The 14,802-nt window shown below is 31.0% G+C and overlaps 1 pseudogene; it reads right to left on the bottom strand.

Moving 5' to 3' along the window:
* Positions 1-8,230: 8,230 nt before the first annotated feature.
* LOC137952644 (uncharacterized) lies at positions 8,231-10,897 on the bottom strand (annotated as a pseudogene).
* Between the last annotated feature and the right edge of the window lie 3,905 nt (positions 10,898-14,802).

The raw sequence follows: 14,802 nt of genomic DNA, 5'->3' as shown, positions 1-14,802 counted from the left end.
TTATGGTATTTTTACGGTTTAGGGTTTCTTAAAATATTTTAAGGTTCTCGATTTTTTGGGGTGATAGGATTTAGGGTTTGGGGCTTTTAGGGTTTTTAAGGTGTAGGGTTTAGGGTTTAGGTCTAAAATTAGGGTTTAGGGTTTTTTCAAAATTTTTAGGAGTCTCAGTTTTTGGGGTGATAGGGTTTAGGGTTTGGGGATTTTAAGGTCTATGGTTTAGGTTTTGGAATTAGGGTTTAGCAGTTTCGGTTTTTGGTTCTTTTTAATTTTTTTGGGTTCTCGGTTGGGGTTTAGAGTTTGGGGTGATAGGGTTTAGGGTTTAGGCTTTGGGGTGTTTAGTCCAGTTCAAACAAAGTTGGAGCGTCCATTATTCAATGAACTCATATCAAAGCAAACATCCCACTTGAAGAACAACAAAGGTTCTAGAACAAAAAGGGTTATCTCTCCCAAAATGTGATGGCGACATGTACATTTGACATGTAATTCACTTGTGTACTTGTAATTCACATCTGGGAGGGATCAATAGTTGATTCCCGCAGCTTATTCCCGTATAGTGAACAACGCATTGACTCGCGAAGAAAGATTCTTTGTACCTGAAGGTAAATAATATTTTATTATTCAATATCTTTTTATCTATTCTTATCTTCAATTATTTTAGATGGAATATATTTTGTACTATAGGTAAATATTATCTAGTCGATGTTGGTTATGAAAATATGCCAGGATTTTTGGCTCCATATCGAGGAACTCTTTATCATCTACAAGAATTTGGAGATAACCTTCCTAGAAATGATAAATAGTCATTCAACCGAAGGCACTCATCTTTGAGGAATACTATTGAACAAAGTTTTGGTGCTTTGAAAGCTCGATTTCAAATGTTGAAAGGCGCACCTCCGTTTTCTTATAAGATCTAGATAAAAATTGTAATAGCTTGTTGCATATTACATAATTATATACGTAGAGAGGATTATAATGATATGTTTGAATTAGAAGATGATAATTTGGGTGATGAACATGGTGGATGAGGTGAAGAGGTCAAATTAGTAGGTGTAAATGAGGATGAAGATAGCGATGATTGCGATGACCTTGTGGGTGAAGACAACCTATTAACAAACATGCAGAAGCGGCGTGTATTAGAATCCACAAGAGTTGCGCAATTTCGAGATGCCATAGTGACTAGCATGTGGAATGATCATTGATGGTTGTGTCTTATTGTTTTTTAACATGTATTTTGTCGTTTGTATGTACTAAACTAGTAAGTTGATGATTTTAATATTAAATGCACGAACTCGTTGTTATATTCCAAAGCATCAACGTTTGCTTTTATGCTGTAAATTGTGGACTATTACGAGTAACTCGGTTCATTTTCAAACATGTTTTTTAAGTTTTAATTAATTTTATTCTATTTTATTAATAAAAATAATATATTTATTTATTTATTATATTCATTAATTTTATTACTATATTAAATTATAAATTTAAGACTGGTAATTAAAATATTGTTAGAGAAAGCATTTGATCAATTATTTTGGTTTAATTATCTCATTTTATAATTAATTAAACTAATTATTTTTTATTTTGTAAAAAAATATTATTAATTAATAGTTCGTAAAAATCCATTTTCTGTTATTAATAAAATAATTTTTTTATTTATTCGGTTCAATTAATTAATTAATTAATTTATTATATTCGTTTATGTTATTTTTTATTTTTTTATAATTTATTCTAGTCACACGTAATTATTATATTAATTTATAATAAACTATAATCATTAACTAATATAATATAATCTTTTATTAATTAATTTATTAATATATTTTAATACTAGACATTAATTTTTTTTGGTTTCTCTTGCTCTCCCGGTCTCCTCCGTCGCTCGTCATTTCTTCCTCCTCAAATATTTTCTTCGCTCTCTCTGCAGCCCTCTTCGGTCTCCCTGCTCCCTCTCGCTTCTCCCTTCTCCCTTTCGCTTCTCCCTTCTCTCTATTTCTCCAGATTCTGCATCAGACCCACGTTCCTTATTAAATCATCGTTATTATTGTGCTCCTCTTCTTTGAGAATCTCCCCTTCTTCTTTTTCGTCATCGAGTTGGGAATTAACTGCTGAGATGATGTTAATTTCTTCACTCTTCTCGTGGTCCTCTTTGGCTCCGATGACGTTGACCGTGATGACGATGGTGATGGTGTTTTCGACGCTTCGAACCCTCCTCTGGTTCATCGGTAAGCGATTTCTGGTGCTTTGTGTGAGAAACTGGGTCATCGAAGGCCATAGCTGGCTGATTCACTGGCGAGGGGGTTGAGGTTGAGGGAGACGACAATTACGTATAGGAATTAGGGTCTATTAGTGCGACCATAGATCCTTTCATCTCCATTCTTGCCGAAACAAAGGTAAGGTTTCTATTTCCTTTGTTCATCTCTATCCTTTTTTTTATTTTTCTGTGGTTTTTTCCTCCCTTCTTCTTCGACGAGCTGATAAAAAAATTTCTTTCTCCTAATTTCGTTTTCTATGCAGGTTTTGTATTCGGATCCTGGAATTATCCGGCAGTGGAATCGGATATTTGGATTCCATTTCCAATCCGAATGAAGTCCATTTAGTCGGCCGCTGCGGCCTATCGCCCCTATCCCCCTTCTTGCTTTTGCCTGTATAAGAAGAGAAATTGAGTAATTCCAGGTTTTGAACTTGTAATTTGAGCAATTCCAGCTCCTCTTCCTTCCTGGTTTGGATTTCCAGTAGTTTCCGGCTCACTCAAACCAGTCAAGATGTTGCAGAACAAATTGTTCGTTCGCAAAACAAAACAGGGCAAGGTTATGAAGGTTGGACAGCTATTTTCTTCTATGGAAACCCTACGGTGCATTAGTTAGGCCTCTGTTTTTTCTTCGATTAATTTTTGTTTTCCTTATTCTTGCGAAAGTTGTGAGAGAACATTATTTGAAGGGTTGTTAGGCAGAAGAGAGTGGACGAATGGGGCGATCTACTATTTCGAATTTCGCTTTTAACGATTGAGAATATTTTATTTTATTTTAAATAACCACGAGAAGAATAGTTGTAATTAAGATATTGTTAAATCAAGCATTTAATCAATTATTTTGGTTTAATTAACCTATTTTTTATTTAATAAAATCAATGGTTTTAAATTTAATGGAAATATATTATTAATTAATATTACGTACAAATATATAGTGTGTTAAAGTTATGATTAAATTAATTTTTCTATTAAATCATTTATTTTTAGGTTAAAGTATATTATATGTTATTAATAAATTAATAAATAAACTTATTACATTTTTTCTGTTATTTATTTATTACTTATAATTAATCATGTGCGTACTTCATTGGTTCACGTAATTATTGTATTAATGCATAATAAAATATAATAATTAAATAATATAATATCTAATTCAATTAGTGAGTATATTAATATATTTTAATTATACATTAAATTACTTATTCGTCTAGTAATAATGCATATTTTACCTAATTTGGGGTTTAAGGATTGTGTTTTAATTAAGTGTACAGTTAGGGTTTAGGGACTTTCTTGTTTTTTATATTTTTCTCATGTTGGGGCACTAACACTGGAAACTGTGTTTTAATTAGGGACTCTCTTGTTTTTTTATATTTTTCTCATGTTGGGGCACTAGCACTAGAAACTATTTTTCAGTGCACATGATGAAGTCGTCTTCACTAACACGAAGATGAAGTTTATGTAGATGAATGAAATAAATTTGAATTTCATTTTGTTGACTAACACCCTCCCCTCCCCCCCCCTAACTTCATTTCAAGTTCATTGCAGACTAACCTCCCCCCTTAGATGTCGGTTTCTCTTTCTAGAAAAATATGATTTCATAAATTCATTTTGCGTTGGAAAGTAAACCTAAATATATTTCTATCAATATATAATTTTTAATATGAAAAACTCAGGATGGAAGTGTAAACACTAAGAGAACGACTACTTGAGATGATAGATAAAAAAAAAAATGACACTATCTCTGTGGGTTGGCCTAGTCAATTCACATAACCTACTTTGATGCCGTGTTGGAAATTAGGATTCCATGATGTATAATAAAAGTAGAATGAGAATACGAAGAAGAGTTATGAAGAGAAGGTTTTAGGAGGAGAAGATGAAGAGTGACGAATTTGGATGAGAAAAGAGAGGAAGAATAAGGTTATGGACTTATCCAAACCCTCCCTCTTTAGTTATATTTATAGATGATAAAAATATAATATTATAATTATACCCTTCACCCTAAGAAGAGTGAAGAAGAGACAAGAAACATAAACTAATTACATCATATCTTCCAACAAATTTTATTACTTACTATAGGTAAGGGCTTTGTGATTGAGTTCTACTAAGCATCTAACAAGTAAAAAATTGTATGATGCACGTTATAAAAAAACACAAACTCAATAACATTTTAGCACTTATAAAATATTTATTGCAATGTATACTTTTCCTTGAGAGCGGAAGGAAAATAAAAATATAGAAAAAATAAAGGGATCATTCCACAAAATATACAACACCAAAGAGAATAGAGGGACCAAAATACTCATGTGATGCACATATTTAGAAATTAAAATTAATTAAATATAATAAATTCAATAAAATATGTTTATGTACATGAATATATGAATTGAAATAAGTCACTCATATTATTTTTTGGATATTTTCGTCAATTCTTCTTTTTCAAAATCAATGTGTAATTAATTTTATTTTTTAAAATATTTGGGCTGTTTTAAATTATTTTAAGCAAAAACATTAATAGGTAAACCAATAAATTAAAAATATTTTTTTTTTATAACATAATTGAATAAAATTGATAATGATGTACTAAATTAATATAAAAATAAAAATATTTAATTTTTTTAATCTATTTGAAAAAAATAAATAACTATATTATAAATCATAAAAATCTAAAATAAAATTGAATAAAAATTATAAACGTATATTGATCATTCTATTAGTTCCACAAGAGTAAATAAAGAACTAATATAGAATTTAAATTTACTTAAAATTGATAAAATCTATCTAGTTGCATATAAAATAATAAATTAAACAAAAATAAATTAAATATTGTTAAACACTGGTAAAATACTTACCTTAAGTTAAAAAATTATTGATAAAATACTTATTGTTTGAAATAAAAAAATAAAAAAATAGTATTGTATTACTATACTTGGGGTATTTTATTTTATTTTATAAATCCTTTCTTCTTATTTATTTTAAATTATTTACTTATATATAACATATTTATTTTTATGTGTTAACAACTTTATTTGTTTTATTATTATTCAAAGTGATCGCCCTATTTGTTTTAAAAGACTAAGTACTGAAATTAAACATATTAAAATAAATACAATCTACTAAATTGGTCAATTTCCTTTAACCATTGCAAAAACCTAACCAAGGAAAAAGGACTGTACAAGGAGATCCTCTTCATTCATATCAATTCATCTCCATGGTGGACTCCCTTGGTAGGTTTATTGATCAGGGAGCTGCTTCAAAACATAGTCCAATATCTCACAATCCATAATAAAATAAATTAAAAATAAATCAATACTGTTAAAATTGATAAAATATTTATCCTAAATTAACCACTAAAGATAAACTTATTTTATATTTATATAAAAATATAATTAATATTTATTTTATTTTATTTTATTTTATTTTTATTATATTTTATTGGATATTTTAGATTACGAAAGTGAAAGTGAAATACCTAGTGTAAGTGAAATTGAAAGTGAATCACTTGTTGGTGTTAGTGTGGTAGATGTAAAGTACAATAGAAAATACTTTCTTATGTTAGTGTCCAAAATGAAAAATATAGTGTAAACAAGAGAATGAGTTACTTTTTAAAATATACCTAAACAGATAATTAACATAAATAAACATGGTTACTACCCTAATAAGTAATTTAATATAACATTAAAATATATTAATATACTAATTAATTAAATAATATTTTTCATTAATAAATTAAGATAGATTGCAGTTAGGTCTAAATTAATACAATATTTAAGTGTAAAAATTAATAGGTCCACTAATTAATTATAAAAATAAATAAATAAAACATTAATGAATATAACAAATAACCAATATAGTATTTTATTAATAATATAAGATAGGTTTTTACGTAGTATGAGTTAATAATATATTTTCACCAAATTAAAAATAATTAATTTAATTAATTATAAAAAATTGAATAATTAAAAAAATACTTTATGAAATGCTTACTTTAACAATATTTTCGTTATCAATCTTAAATCACTAATATAAAATAGTAATAAAATAAAATAATAAATAAATAAATATTTATATTATTTTATAAATAATGTAAGATAGATTTTTACGTAGTATAATTAATAACAATGCGAGGGAGGCCGAGAGCGAGAGGGCAAGAGGAAGAGTCGACACGAGGGAAAGTGGATGAACCAAGATTTTGGTGGGAATCCTAATTCACCCACTTTATTTAAGAACAAGTTCAAGTAAATGAACAAGTTCATCCACTTGAATTCGCTTCCAGTGCATGCACTTATGCGTTAAGGTCAAGTGAAAGTGTAATGACTAGCGAATGCCATAAAAATAAATCTATATAGTTAAAATTGATAAAATATCTATCCTAAATTAACCAATATAGATAAACTTAATTCATATTTATAGAAAAACATATTTCATATTTATTTTTATTCATTTTATTTTATTTTAATTTATATTTTATTCATTTTATTGGATATTTTAAATTAATTTTAAAAACCTTTTTAATTTATTGTTAAATAATTTTTAATTTTTTAATTATGGTCTAGTAAAATTAAGAAAATAGATAAATTAAATAAATTATCTAATTATATTATAACAATTATGTCATTAACATTGATATAAAATAACTTGTCTACTAAATACCATTAATTAATTAACTGTAACAAAAAAGACTAATTAAAGACACTAAAAAATAAGATATTTATATAATAAGAATAAAAAATAAAAAAAAACTAAAAAAATGGGGCAATAATGGATCATAAAAAAATCAGATACTAAAAGAAGGAAACAAACATACCTAAATATTGAATAGATAAATTAAACCGTGAGGGGGTGAGTATGCATGAATAGTAAGAGTAGAGATATTGAACTATCACTAGAAAAATTCAGATAAATAAATGATTCATAAATATAATAGAAAAAAAAAGAAAAAAAACAGACACAAAGAGACAAACCTGAGCCGTGATAGTGTGAAAAATTGTATTTTATTTATTTATAATTCTCTTTGAAAACCATTTTTCAAAGGTGACATATGTTAAGGTGGCATATTGATAAGAAATAGCAAAAACTTTCAATATCTTCCCTTGCTCTAGGGGTGGGCACGGGTCGGGTCGGAGTTTGGTTTCCCAAAACCCGAACCCGAACAATAAACCAAACCCGAGAAAAAAGCTGAATGGGGTAGGAAAACCAACCCTGTCCCCGCCCCATGTCCCCAGCCCATCCCTCACCCATAAGTATTGACTCACTACACTAATTAACCTATACAAATGATAAAATTTTCTATTTTTTTAAAAATAAATTACCACAATAGAATGAAAAATTAATACAACATATTCATCATACACGATATAATATGACAAATAACCAATATGATACAAAATACAAACATATTATTCAAATACTTCCCTTACATGATCCATAATTGTTTTTTGTAAACTTGTAAAAATTAAAAAACAATTCAAATAAAAAAGTAGAAACTAGAATTATACCAAATTAATAGACAATATACACCTATAAGCTATTCAAATTAAATTTATATACCTAAAAATACAAATAAATGAAAATAATCGTACATTAAAATCTAACATTTCCAAATGAAGTATAATTAAACATCCTCACATTGTGCCATTCTACCTGGATTAAAATATCAAGTACAACATAGTCACACCAAGTCAACATCAAATTAAAATCTCAATACTCCTAGAAATACCATAACAAATCAACAATATCAAACTGTTTAGATATTACACCATATAATATCTCCACGATCTTACAACCATATCCTCAAAACTCATAAACAACTCATAATGATAGTGAAATTCATAATAAAATGTCATAACTCGGTCAATCTCCAAATAGCTCAAGTCAGAAAACAAAAGTTTTTTTTTTTTAAAAAAAGGTCAACCAATTACCAATATTTAAAAATATATAATTAAATAAAAATATACATACAAATATAAAATTACGATAAAAACCAAATCAATTCTTATCATCATCACCCTGTAACTCATCCGAGATAAAAGTAGGAATACAAGTTACTGCAAAAACTAAAAATAAAAAATTTAATTGGTATTTAAAAAAACAAATAACTATTAAATGAAGAAATAAATACAGAATTAAACTTACTATATAATTCAACTCCAACCCAATCTTGCACACACTTTAAAGCCTCTATAGTATCTGGATGTAGAGTACTACGATAAACACTAATCACTCTACCACATGTGCTAAAAGTTGACTCAGATGAAACTATAGAAATAGGAACAACCAATACATTTCTTGCAAACAATGACGATATTGGATATTTTTAACCATTAGTCTTCCACCAAATCAAAATATCAAGATCTGAACTCCTAGGGTTTAAGGGGTCATCCAAGCAGAAATCTAATTCTGATCTTGATACTTAATCACTCCTATTCTCCTTAATATTTGATTTAAATTCTAATAGATTGATCTCTTTAACAAGATTCATGTTTGTGGAAGATGCATTCATCTTTACATTGGGTGTTCCTTCTTTCTTCTGATATTCCCTAAAAAATATGTGTAGACATTCACGAACTTTACGAACTTCTTCCCTTTCATCCATGTACAATTTTCGGTTAGTAAAACACAATTTTGTCCAGCTTATACCTCAGATCTAGCAAAACACCAATAGCCAAAATTAAAGAACAATTCTATCAATACTTGTTAAATTTAGTGAGCATTGTTTGTGCCATCCAATATATGGCATGATCCTTGGACTCATTCCACCTACTTAATGCTAACTTAATATCACACATTTTTGCAAAGAACATGTTCAATATGGGGTATTTAGTGTATGAGAATAACCTGGTGACCTCACAAAACATCTCCAATTTAGAACATAATTCATTTGCCATCCTCCACTGTTACGGTCCCTAGCCACAGATCTAGTAACTCGGCGAGTTGAATATGAATCCAGTACTATTTGAGGGTTTCTTATCAAGTTTTTATGAAAAGAACTCTCTTATACTTCTCCTTTTCACGTTAGGATTGAAAAATATTTTCCTTTTTTCAATTATAGATGCAACAAGCAAGTTAAAGGACTGTTTAAGCACATAGATATGAAATCCCTCTTTTATGATTCACGTCAAGAGGGTTTTACTTGCTGTAATGACTCAAGAACAACCCCTTTCCCTTTACTGAATTCATTCCCGTTGAAAAGAAGTTTCCTTTTCTTAATTATGAATGAACCCAGCTAGTCAAGGAAGCTCCTTGAGGCCCCAATGTGGAACCCCCTTTCTTATGGCTCACGTCAAGGTAGGGTTTCCAATTTCATGCAGCACTGGTTCCTTACATAAAAGAAAAACATAAATCTAATCTTAATGCTTGGAATAAGATTAACAAATACCTCTTGACTTCAACACCAATCCAGCAACCAGAATTCGTCCTCCTTCATAGTTAGCTCACGCCAACCCTTCTCCCTTTCTGGAATTTTCGTGAAAGAGATGGCCTTCTCTTGCAGCTCGAAAGAGAAAGGTAATTCCTCTTCCTTTTCCTTCCAAGATCTCCTCAAAGACTCCCCAATGGATGCAGCAAACCCTCAAGAGAGTTCACACCAAGAACCCTAGAATAGAGAGCCTAGAAGGAACCTAAATTACCCTAGTTTATGCTAATTCCGAACTTGCTTTATTTCTCCATCCTTACCCCTTAAATAGTGTAATTAACATCAACATATGTTAGGGTTATTAAAACACAATTCTACCCCTACCTTTAAGTCTTATTACAAATCAATAAAATTCGAAATTAAAAACAACATAAATAATAAAAGTAAAGTAGATGACTCAGTGTTATTGAGTTCATAACATCCACTCTTCTTTAGTCAGCAATTCCATGTTTAATTTTTCACATTGTCTCAAACGTAGTGATACATCTTTGTATGCCAAAGCCACTTGAAGGATCTAATAGGTGGAGTTCCATTGGGTTTCACAATCCAAAATCAACTTGTTTTTGCAAGAAACTCTCAATTGGTGAATCATTTCTTCAAATTTCCCAACTCTTTGAGGGCTTGCAATCCAATACACAATCCAATCTCTTAAAGCCTCTATTGTTTTTTTATTTGTCCAAGACCTTCTTGAATAACTATGTTTAAAGTATAGGCAACACATTGAACATGCAAAAACTCTTGATCTAGCAAAATAGGGTGAGAAAGTTGTTCCCCAAGAAATGTTATACAAGCATCATTAGTGGAACAGTAGTCTATAGTAATACAAGACAACTTTCTTTTTATATTCCATTCCAAAAAAGAATTCAATAGAGCTTCACACAAGACATCTTTTGTATGAGGACAAGGAACATAAACAAACCTAATAAAAAAGTACAAAGCATCTTATCAATGTTAGTAAAAACATAATATAAGATATGCAAGTTTTTGTAAATAACATAAACAAAAAATATGAATATGTCTAAGACCTACTTTAAGATGCCCTTTTGTAACATCCAAAAGTCATCAATGTAGTGAGTATTAATGGCCAAGTACCCTTTCTATTACACTGAAGTCCACATGTCATTCGTGATGACAACTCTACTAGATAACTTAACTAACTCATCCAGAAGCTTTGTCTTTTCACTGCTATACATTTTCAAGAGGTCCCTTTTCAAAGTGGTATGAGAAATGGGTTGATACATAAAGGTTTGCTTCCTTCATCATATTCCTAAAGTGTGGGCTCTCAACAAAAGATAATGGTTGTTTCTCTAATACAACCCACTTAGTGATACTAATTCTAAGTCTCTCTTGATCAAACATATGACTTGTTAGACTTACAGTTCCACTAGTTTGTTGTGTAGAGGGTAATAACTATTGCCTAATGTCTAGATTTTTATTTCTTGGGCACCTCCTCAAATGCTGAAAACAATTGGATGTTCCATTTTTTCTTGGTCCTTTCAGTTCAACTTTATCATGATTACATTTGGCCATTTCAACCCCATCTTTTTTCAAAATTTTGAAAATTGTTCTACATTGCTGAAATAGTTTTTTTTGTCCCTTTCCCTTGTGTTTGTGAAGGTTTTGGAGCTTGACTAGTACTATCAGTGGGTTGATTAGAGTTACCAATTGCTTCAATAGCTCTGTCAATGGTTCGATTACCTTTTCTTTCAGTGTTAGTATTTCCTTTATTTACAAATGGCTGATATAGTGAAGCCACAATCACCTCAACAATAACAAAAAAATCATAAAGATAATTTCAGAAACCATTTAAAACATATAATGAAAATTGATCAAGATTATTTTATTCTCAGATTTATAATTATAGTTCATCTCTTTCCCACACATGGCCCACCTAAGTATATAAAAAAAATAAAAAAAATAATGTTGATGCAAAAAAAAAAAAAAAAAAAAAAATTGGTTCAAACAAATTTGGATTGGAGAAATGAAGAAAGTTTCCACCAAGTAACAAATTTAGTGTGGAGAAATGAAGTCTACAACAAGTGCATTAGAAGCATGGATGCAATGAGAATCGAGAAAAAAAAATCTGAGTAGGTAAGAAGAAAAAAGACTTAACAACATGGTTAATATCTATTAGAAGATGGGATCAAGCTCACACGTCAAAGGAAGAAAGCCCACATGTCCAAGAGGTGGCATATTGGTAAACAAGAAGTCTTCTCATAAATATGACATGAAGATGTAATTATTTGTGTATTTATGTCTCTACTCTTGTAATGTTGTAGCCCTAAGGGCATTATAAAAACTATAAATAGAGGCCCTTGGAAAATAGGTAAAGCAATTAAGTTCTCTCTTCACTTCTCAATCTCATCCAAACTCTCCTCTCCCTTCTCTTGGAATCCGATCTCTAAACTCTCTCTCCTTTCTCTCTACTTCTCTTCTTCTCTTCTTCTTCTCCTTCTTCTCCTTCTTCTCCCCCTCTTTGGCTTGAGATCAATATGAAGAAGTTCTATATTCTACATGGTAACAGAACTAAGGATTTAAGACTCCTACATTGAAGTGATGTTTAAGTACCTTTGAAGGTTTCATGCAAGGTGCTCTTGAAGGAAGAGATTCAACCATGGAAAGATAAGTGATTTCTGGTTATTTTTTCAATACATTCATACTATGTACAAAGCCCTTAATCTCTATATCACATCAAGAAAAAAATGGCTTTCATATAAGAAGTTGTAAAAGATAATACTTGGTGTTTAAAGGATATTATGACCTTGATCTTATTGCATTCAAATATTGCAAGTTTGATCAAGATCGGTTGCCTACAAGGTTTTGAAGACCTATTGATTATGAAGTTGATGGTTATATGATGGAAGAATGATATGGGATTTAACTTGATCTCTCATTATTTAAGACTAGTAGTTTACTTGATTTTTTGGATTAAATCAAGGTTTTGTATGATTTATGGTACTCAGATTCTCTTAACATAAAGAAATTGTTTGTGGGACTTTTCCGAGCTCAAAGAGCAGTTGGTTTGGTGATTTATGAACTTTGAAAATTTCTAATTCCTTCTCCAACCTTTTAGGACTTATGAGCAATTTCATTGCGTAAAGGATTTTTTGAAATGAGTAAGGGAAATGTGTTTTTTAAAGTGATAAATATGACACCTATCATAAGGAAAAGTTAAAGCCAAGCTTGGTTGAAGAACTAGCCATGAGTTATTGAGTTTTTGAAGAAAATGTTGGAAGATGGGCTCAAGCCCACAAGCTCAAGACAAGAAGCCCACACGTCAAAGGAGTGGCTTATGTGTAATATATGTTACTTTCCATGAAGATGACATAGAGGTGTAAATGTGTTCCTTTTATGTCTTTTTTTAATCAAGTTGTAGCCCTAAGGGATTTTTAAAACTATAAATAAAGGCATTGGCTAAGAGGTAGATCATTGAAGCCCTCTCTTCTCATTCCACAAATTCGTCCAACTTTCCTCTTTGTTATTTGACACAAACCCTTCTTACCTTAATCCAATCTCTCTCCTTCTACATTCTTCTTCTTCTCCTCTCCTTTCTCTCTTCTTCTTCTTCTTCTTCCTTGTTGATCTAAAGTTCTTCTCATGGGATCCTAAATTCTACATGGTATCAGAGCAAGGAGTTTAGGATCCCACTTGATGAAGTAGTTATGAAATCTATCCAAGAAGTTGGTAAAAGAAGGGGTTCGGCCATGAAGAGAAGTTAATTCTCTTCTTCTTATTTACATACTCCTTTACGTTTTTTTTCTTCTTGAAATTTAAATCACATCAAGTCAAGATAATCTTCATATGTTGTGAAGATTTATTTTTGTGACTAAAATGATGTTATAATCTTGATTTCCTTGTAGATCAATTACAAGCTTGATCAAGATCAGTTGCTACTTGTGTCTTATCAAGATTGATGTTTGAGATTCAGTTACCTTTATGTAACTTGAATCAATTTCATTTGAGGTGGAATTCTAACACATGTTACTATAAAGTCTCCCACTTGATGTTGCTCATGGGATAGTCTTATGATGTTGGATGCCCATTTTATGTTTGATGAAATTCCAGCACTCACTTATCCCTATTATTTTTGTTGCTTTTGAACTTCAATAATTGCCTTTTTTTTACGTTGAAGTATTCCCATGAGCTGAAGATAATTTTCGTTCCGAGTGTCTTGATTTTCCTCTAAGTTTTCTCTAAACATTTTTTTTTTTGCTCTCAGTTTGTGTTGGAGTTTGGATTAAGGCCTAATCGGTTGTATCTACCTTCTCCTCTTTGTTTTTTCCTTTAAGAATATAAGAGGAATTGAGTGATGGCTGGACCTTATTCTCACTTGCCACAAGCACAATTTTTTTGATAATTTGGAGTTTACTCTCGTGAAGAAATTATGTTATCCTTTTCCCTCTATTGTTGATGACTGATTTGGTCCACTGGTTCTTCAAATTACATTGAGTAATTGTTATTTGAAGAAGGCCCCTGCCCTTGACCTCCACATTAGCCTTGCTTCATCATGGAGAGTGGACACACCAGTAATAAGAGTGACATACTCCACATTACAACGATTATACAAAGGGGCGGGGGGTAGGCGGGAGGGGGGGAGGCGGGAGGGGTTAGTCAACGAACTGTAAATTTCTTCATCTTCATCTTCATCTTCATCTCATGCATTTGCATGATCTTCATCTTCGAAATATGTGTTATTGTGGACAAGTTCATGTTCAAAATCTTCGAAATAGGGTGTTAGTGTGGACAAGTTTATTTGCATCTTCATCTTGAAAATCAAACAAAATCAAAAGGTATTTTGGGGGAAAGGAGAATAGCTAGAGAGAGAAGGGAGTGGGAGGCTGAAAGGGAGAAGAGAGGGAGAAGAGAGAGAAGAAAGGGAGGTCGAGAAGGATAAGAGAGAGAGAGAAAAAAACGGAGAGCGAGTCCAAGAGAAGAGAGGGAGGCACGGAGACTAGAGAAGGGGTGTGAGAGAGAGGGTGAGTCCGAGAGAAGACCGAGAGACTGAGGCCGGAGATGAGAGGGAGCAGAGACGGAGGCTGGAGATGAAAGTTCGAGAGAAGAGAGGGAGCAACGACGTCGGGGGCACAGGGAGAAGAGAGAGGGGGTGCGGGAGAGAGGGAGGAAAAAATGGAAATGAGGATGCGCA

Source organism: Aristolochia californica, unplaced genomic scaffold (assembly GCF_029961685.1).
Source record: "Aristolochia californica isolate CCGP_79_NKW_82.1479 unplaced genomic scaffold, dmAriCali1.0.hap1 SCAF_16, whole genome shotgun sequence".
NCBI classification, from domain to species: Eukaryota; Viridiplantae; Streptophyta; class Magnoliopsida; order Piperales; family Aristolochiaceae; genus Aristolochia; species Aristolochia californica.
Note: the sequence above shows the minus strand (reverse complement) of the source record. Positions and strands in the feature narration are given on the sequence as shown.